Source organism: Leuciscus leuciscus (genome assembly GCF_965113295.1).
Source record: "Leuciscus leuciscus genome assembly, chromosome: 10".
NCBI classification, from domain to species: domain Eukaryota; kingdom Metazoa; phylum Chordata; class Actinopteri; order Cypriniformes; family Leuciscidae; genus Leuciscus; species Leuciscus leuciscus.
The window spans coordinates 19,868,572-19,875,777 of NC_138734.1; the positions used below are offsets into that span (position 1 = coordinate 19,868,572).

The window sequence follows — 7,206 nt, forward strand, 5'->3', positions numbered from 1 at the left end:
TTTGTAAAAGATAAATATGAATAAATTAAATGTTTCATCAAAACCCATTTAATCCCATTGGTGACCGTGAAGTGAACGAAAAGGTTTTCATTTATAAAGCTCTAAAAATGTTACTGACTGGTATTTTAGTGCATTTCCTGCAAATATGGAAAAAATAAAAGGGTCTCAATTAAATATGTGCAGTGTCACATGGTTATGAATGAATGAATGAAGGTTTATTCGGTTACTAAAACATAGGACAGAATATATGTACCAAAAATTCATTACAAACAAGGATGGTAACCGAAAAGGTGTAGGCTGAAGCCATGGCTTATTACGCCTACCCTATTTACAAAACAACATCTACCCATCAAATTTAAGCATAAACAATATACATGTATAATACATACATACATACACACATAAATATATATACATATATACATACATATATACATATTCATTGCTTGTGTTGTTTCAATTTATGCACAACAATTATACATAAACTTATCTTAGACAATTTTTCTTAAGCATCCATATATTTATCAAGAATTAAGGTTTTAAACTGTTTTTTAAAATAATGAATGGAATTGCTCCTCTTAAGATCATCGGTGAGACCATTCCACAAGTCGACCCCCTTTACCGAAGTGGTGTTCATTTTAAAGTTTGTTCTGACCATTTGTTTTTTAAACATGTTCTCTCCTCTTAAGTTATATTTCTGTTCCCTATTTTCAAACAAACATAATATGTTTTCAGGCAATATTTTCCTATTAACTTTGAACATAAAGACAAGAGTATTCAGACTGACTAGATCGGGAAATTTTATTGCTTTAAATTTGGAGAATATTGAGTTTGTCGGTTAGTGCAATTTGTCACATGACCAGTGCAGTTTACTTCCTGTTTGCACCATGTGAAGATGATGGCTGCATTAAAGCTCCGAAACAAAAGGTTAGTAAACTATGTTAACTTAAAGATATGACAAATATTTTAGGTACACATTATCTTTAAGGTGTCTAATATTAATATATGAATTCAAAATAATTCAGTTCCCTTTCAAGGAAACTCGCGCAGCATCAAAATGCTGTGGGAACACACCTGCTTGATTGCATCGTGAAGCATGTATGGCAGGTGACGTCATAGGCGGGTGACAACATCAACCAGGAAACTATAAAGCATCCCTGAACCAAACAGCATCAGCTTCTGTTGCAGAGGCAGAACAGCGGCTCCAGTCGTGGGGTTCACAAATGGATGTAGCAGAGGGGTTAGAGACGAGCCTGCCCCTTTCTCTGCCTTCACCTGCCAGTTCCAGTGCCTCAGCTCAGGGTTTGGAAGCACGCATTGCGGTTACTTCTGCCCAGACTGAGGCACCGGTACTGCAATTATCCAGTTGTGAGGAGCTGGATGTTGTCAGTGTCAAGACAGGAGATACTGAAGACTTGGAAAGCATCGTTTGCAGCGATTTTTGTGTGTGCATATCAGTGAACACCCCTGACCACTCGGTGAGTTTCACATCTTTGTAAACGAAAGTTTAATGCGTTTTAGGAAGGATTGTTCCAGTGCGCCTATGCAACCATTGTGGAGGTGGGGGGTGCTACCACAGAAACCGAAAATTCTCGGGCCAGCAGCATGTGTCCAAATTTCAATCTTAACCGTTCTATTTCATCAGAAATTATCTGAAAACAGGGCTTTAAGTGTAAAATACCGAACTTGTCCTTTAAACTAAATGCACGAAGCAAACTTTGTACAAAGCTAAAAAAAAACTCAATAACAGTGAAATGAGATCGTAACTATAGCAATAGTGGGCTCCCAGTACATTTTCGGTAGGACGAAAAAAGAGCATTTAATTTAACAAGTTAACTGCACCCCACTTATTTTAATTTTTTTACTGGCACTTTTTTATTCATAACGTTGTAAATCTCTCTTTTTTTTATCGGACCTCTCACTTAACCTTCTTTGCTTTCAATTATGAAATGATTCAAATGAAAACATTCAAATACCTGGATTGACTTTTCAAAATTACTCTTTTTGACAAAAAAACAACAATTGCTCTTGATAACAGGGAAAGCTAGTATGTTTGCTTAGCATACCGTCAAACACTACAGTTTATGAGTTTAATATCATGTTTTGCTCCAGAATCACAAAACATGTCCGTCGTGTTTGAAATTACATCTGTGGTTTCATGTTGCTCTTAACACAGAGTGAGAATATATTATTTTATTAAATTCTATCATAGATGCTATGTTGATTAGCATTGCATTAAAGGGTTAGTTCACCCAAAAATGAAAATTAGCCCATGATTTGCTCCCTCTCAAGTCCTCCTAGGTGTATATGACATTCTTCTTTCAGACAAATGCAATCCTAGTTATATTAAAAAATGTCCTGGCTCTTCCGAGCTTTATAATGGCAGTGAATGGCTGGAAAAAAATTAAAACCCCAAAAAGTGCATCCATTCATGATAAAAAAAAAAAAAACTCCATACGGCTCCAGTGGGTTAATAAAGGCCTTCGAATGCGAAGCCATGGGTTTTTGTAAGAAAGATACCCATATTTATAACTTTATATTCTAAAATAACTAGCTTCCACCAGACGACCGTACGCATACTACGCAAATTAACTTGCGCCACAAGAGTAACCCGTGCAGGGCCGTAGCTAGAGGATTCGGGGCCCCCTGAAAAAATATTGATGTGGGCCCCCACCACCCTCCACCAATATCATATACTGTACAATAGATGAGCATAGAGACAGAGCGCAACGCGTCATAATCTGAAGACCACGCCCACCAAGGGGGAAAACAAACGAACTGTCTCCATTGACTTTGCATTGCGAGAGGCTGCCTCCTTGTCATTTCTTGCTTCTAACAAAAGACAGAATAATGCCTAAAAGCTGCTGTGTGACAAGGTGTACAGCAAACAAGCTAAGAAACCCAGAAATAAGTTTTCATAAGCTGTCGACCCCAAAAAACGAGCGTTTGAGGACATAAAATTGGATACAGGCTGGAACGAATGGGTCAATTGTGGGATCCTGACACTCAGTATGCACTAAAAATACACTACGTGTGCAGTAAGTTAAACATTTGGTCACTGGTGAGTCAAATATCCAAATGTCAGTTTTATATATTATATTTCTGTAAGATAAACTATCCTGTGTTGCCGATTACGGTCTCCTCCAGCGGGCGTACGTTAGTTCTCATAGTAATGAGACACGTGACGCTCTGTCTCAACTGCCTGTATCCACTTTTATGTCCTAAAAACACTCGTTTTTTGGGGTCGAGAGCTAATAAAAACTTATTTCTGGGTTTTTTAGCTTGTTTGCTGTACACCTTGTCACACAGCAGCTTTTAGGCATTTGCAAAGTCAATGGAGACGGTTTGATTGTTTTCCCCCTGGGTGTGGGCGTGGCCTAAATACGCTCTGTCTCTATAGAGGCCCACATTTAACAGAAGATGGGGATGTTGTTGTAAAACCTTTATTTTAAAAGTTAAATGTTTATATAAAAATGACAACTAATAAAAACTAACAAAAAGCAAGTGTCAGAAGAGCACCCTATTGTATGCATTATAGGCCTTACTGGACTCCAAGGCATGGCTAAAGCCAAATACTCCCCTCATATTCTTATTATATATTCCATATCTAGAGTTTTGTGAGTTTGAGCATTGTCTCCCCAGCGCTGGGTCATTGTTCATTCATATGCCTGATTAAAGATGAAGACAAAAGCCACTCTTGTTGGAATTCTTCATTTCTAACAGCTTGGGGGCTCGGTTCGGGATATTCTCCAGGCGGTAAGAATTAAATTTTTCTTTAATAAAGATTGATTCTTACTGTCTGCTGAAATATATATTTTTTGATAAGTGCTGTGATTTTTACCATATTTGGTCAAATCAGATATCCTCGTGTTTTAATGAGAGAAGAACGATAAATGATGTTTTACTAATGTAACCGGGTGGTAAATGCCTTTAAAGTTTGTTTTTCTCCCTTATGTTAAAGTCTTTTATTTAATTATTATTTTCCATGTTTAAATATAAAAACAGAGACTACCTGTATTTCTTTGGAGTCATCAGCGGGTGGCGCTTTGTGTGTTGCGCACGACAACGCGTTTGCGTTCTTGCCTCACGGCATCCGTAGTATATTTTGTTGGTGAGATGTGCACAAGCGGGAAGGAAGTCGACCGGAAGTTGAAGCCGGCCGCGTGCCACCATCTTGTAGCAGAACTTCACCTGCTGTTAGCATCCCATTGACTCCCATTAATTTTGGCGTCACTTTGACAGCAAATAACTTTACATCTGAGGCGTTTGAAGACTCCATTTGTCCATTTGTCCTAAAGAAACACGACAATGTATAAAATGCTCCATTACCTTGTAGCTTACGTTATGGCCCCGTAAAAACAGTTTTTGTAAAAGTAGGCTAACGATTGCGTCATAACCACGCGACTCTCTGTCGCACAGCAGAGAGATTACCGTATTGACGGGAGGAGAAGCTTGCGGGCAATCGGGGAGACGTGGAGGCAAAATGACAAAATAATTAATCAGAATACCTAGCAAAAGTTTCTCCTGCTCCTAGCTCATGGACACCTCCTACTCACGATCTCCGTCTCTGCAAGATTCGGAAGGGAATGATTCAGATTTCTCATGCCACACCCACTAGAAGACAGACGGGTTGCTCACGTCACATCTACGTCGTCAAGCTCGGTTTGAGTCTGCGCGTCAGGAACGGAAGTCCTAAAAAATCGCTGAAAATGGGCTTCACTTGCCTCAATTGAGTTCCAATGAGATGACTCTGTCCATTTCTTATACTGTCTATGGATGTGCAGCGGGCAGTGCAAGAGAGACGCGCACTCTCGAGATATTGTCGACAATTTGAGTCATCCATGGGTAAATACAATGTTTTGTAAATATATTGTTGTTTAATACCATTTGTGGATGTATATTTTGTGTTGATTCGGAGAACTGTCATGTTTGGGAAGTTATGTTGTGTGTAATGTCCACGATGATATGACGTCACTCCATGCGGTCTAGGCCATGTTATTTGGTGTTATGCCAAATGTGATATACTTCATCTTTTCCATTTGTTTCAGGTGTTTTTCATGTAATTATAATTTAATGTGATTATTTACAGTGTGCACCATAATGTTGGAGATTTCAGCCCTTCGTGAAGTGAAAGTGTTGGTGTGTAAAAGCTGATTATTATGTGAGTGTTATTTTCTCTAATTTCTCTCAAGGGATAAATAAGTGGGTAATATAAAAATGTACGTATGTTGTTTTGTTTTCTTTGAACAGTATTCCCACTGCCGTATTGTATTGTATCGAAAAGTTTTGATAACGGTCGTTACTCTTATTTTTGATTTTCCTTTCCTTTTCTTTCTTTGCATTTTAAACGGTTGTATTACTGCATTGCCGTGTTTAAGAGTCTTGTGTTTATCATACACAAGTGGACTGTGATATTTAGCTGGTTTTAATTGTCACCAGCTCTGTGAACCTCATTCATTTAATTTTGTTTTTTTCTGCTCTTTTCTGTTTATTTTGTGAACATTTAAGAACTGGAACTGTTTCTTATCAATTAAAGCTGCCGTCGGCAAGTCTGGCAGATTGGGTCGATTAGCCAAAATTTTGAATGTTTACAACTCTCATGCCCCTCCCCACTACCAGCGAGCACCCTCCCATCGAGGTCGTGCTCGTCAGTGCGTCACTGTGCGTGTGTACCTGATTTTCTGTGAACGCGTCCGTCTCTTCAGCATCTATCAACACCATGGACTCGGAGGTAGGCTGCCCTGGCTAATCTATCCATAGATAGCAATAACCGAGGAATTGGAAGCTTGTTAGTAGATTTTCTCTCCGCCATCACGCTTCATGCAATCTCCAGGCGAACTTCAGGCGTGGCGTGTGCATGTGATATTAACGTGCGCGAGTGAGGGGGTATCTGTGGCGTGTGCACGACCTGTGATTGACAGTCAGATCTCACACCCCCCTGCGCTGATTGGACCTGATGAAGCGGGAGCGCTGGATTTTTGCAAAACAAATAACACGCTCCAGGTGGAGTTAGAAGCTCGGGTTTTTTTCTAAAACCACCTTATTTATGTTGTTCTGTCGGATTATAGTGTCAATTTCACTGAATATGATCAAAAAAATGTTGCCGACGGCAGCTTTAAATTGATAAACCACATTTGAAAATCAGTAGTTTTTATTTTATATCATTTAAGGAATAAACTTAAAGTAGATAGAACCCCCAAATGTGTTCCTGGTGGTAAACCTAAATCCCCGGTCACATTAACAAAGGGATGAGCAGGATATTTCTCTCTCGCAAAGATATTTCAATGAGCTTCGGTCTTTTGGGCTATGAATGAATAATACATAGGCTACTTTTCTTCTACTCTCTTCGTCTCTTTATTTCTCTCTTTTTGGCCAATGTACTAACACAATTAATTAAAACTGCAGATTTTTTTCTTTGCTTTCTATTTGGCTACTTCGAAATTTGTCTACTTTGAAATTTTAGTTGAATTGGACTAGAGGAGAAATTTTTGTGTGATTCACAATGGGGATTAAAATTAGTCCGCCGTTAATTGATGAATCTCCAAAAGACTTTATGATTAGAAATAATCAAGCATTCTTCACAGAGCCGTATTTATCAAATTTAGCTGGCTGGACGGCTGGCAAGACACAATTAGACTCGTTTCCTCGCGACGGCTCATTTAAAGATGAAGATATGCGTAAAGCAAAAGATATGATCTTTGGAAATTGGGGAGATCCAGATTGGGATTTTGATTATATGAAACAATCCTATAAGACCTGGAAAGACATGCAGTCCTACTGGAACCGCGGTCCAGATAGAGATAAAAAGACAGAAAAGGATATTTCTCCCTCGCGGGCTGGACAGTCTGAGAGAGAGGGGGAGATTTCTAACATCTCCCTTTTTCAGTCTGAGACGGAAAAAAGGCCCTTGCAGACTAAAGGCGCTCCAACCCCTCCCTCCCAGATATGAAAGCATTCCAACCTCTGTCTGCTCGGAACCCACTAAAAACTTCAGACGGATTTAAAATTCATCCTCTTAATATCTCTGATGCGATGGCAATTTGCAAAGAATTACCGGATCCGGCCCGATCTCCGCATCACTATGTGTCGGTATTGAAACGGTTAACAGCGTACAGCCAACTGACTGGTCGAGATTATCGTTTCATTCTAACTAAAACATTACCTGCCGAAATTACGGAGGAGGAATTAATTGAAGAGGTCGATCTT

General features: G+C 39.2%; 2 long non-coding RNA genes across 2 annotated transcripts in view; one reads left to right on the plus strand and one right to left on the minus strand.

Moving 5' to 3' along the window:
- LOC309508671 overlaps nucleotides 1-861 on the minus strand; it is a 342,418-nt gene extending 341,557 nt beyond the window's left edge. The window contains exon 1 of the long non-coding RNA XR_014209661.1: nucleotides 672-861. This is a non-coding gene — a long non-coding RNA (uncharacterized lncRNA). The remainder of the gene's footprint in view (nucleotides 1-671) is intronic.
- The window catches only part of LOC309508544, a 64,807-nt gene extending 61,487 nt beyond the window's left edge, over nucleotides 1-3,320 (plus strand). The window contains exon 3 of the long non-coding RNA XR_014209527.1: nucleotides 2,718-3,320. This is a non-coding gene — a long non-coding RNA (uncharacterized lncRNA). The remainder of the gene's footprint in view (nucleotides 1-2,717) is intronic.
- Nucleotides 3,321-7,206: the final 3,886 nt, after the last annotated feature.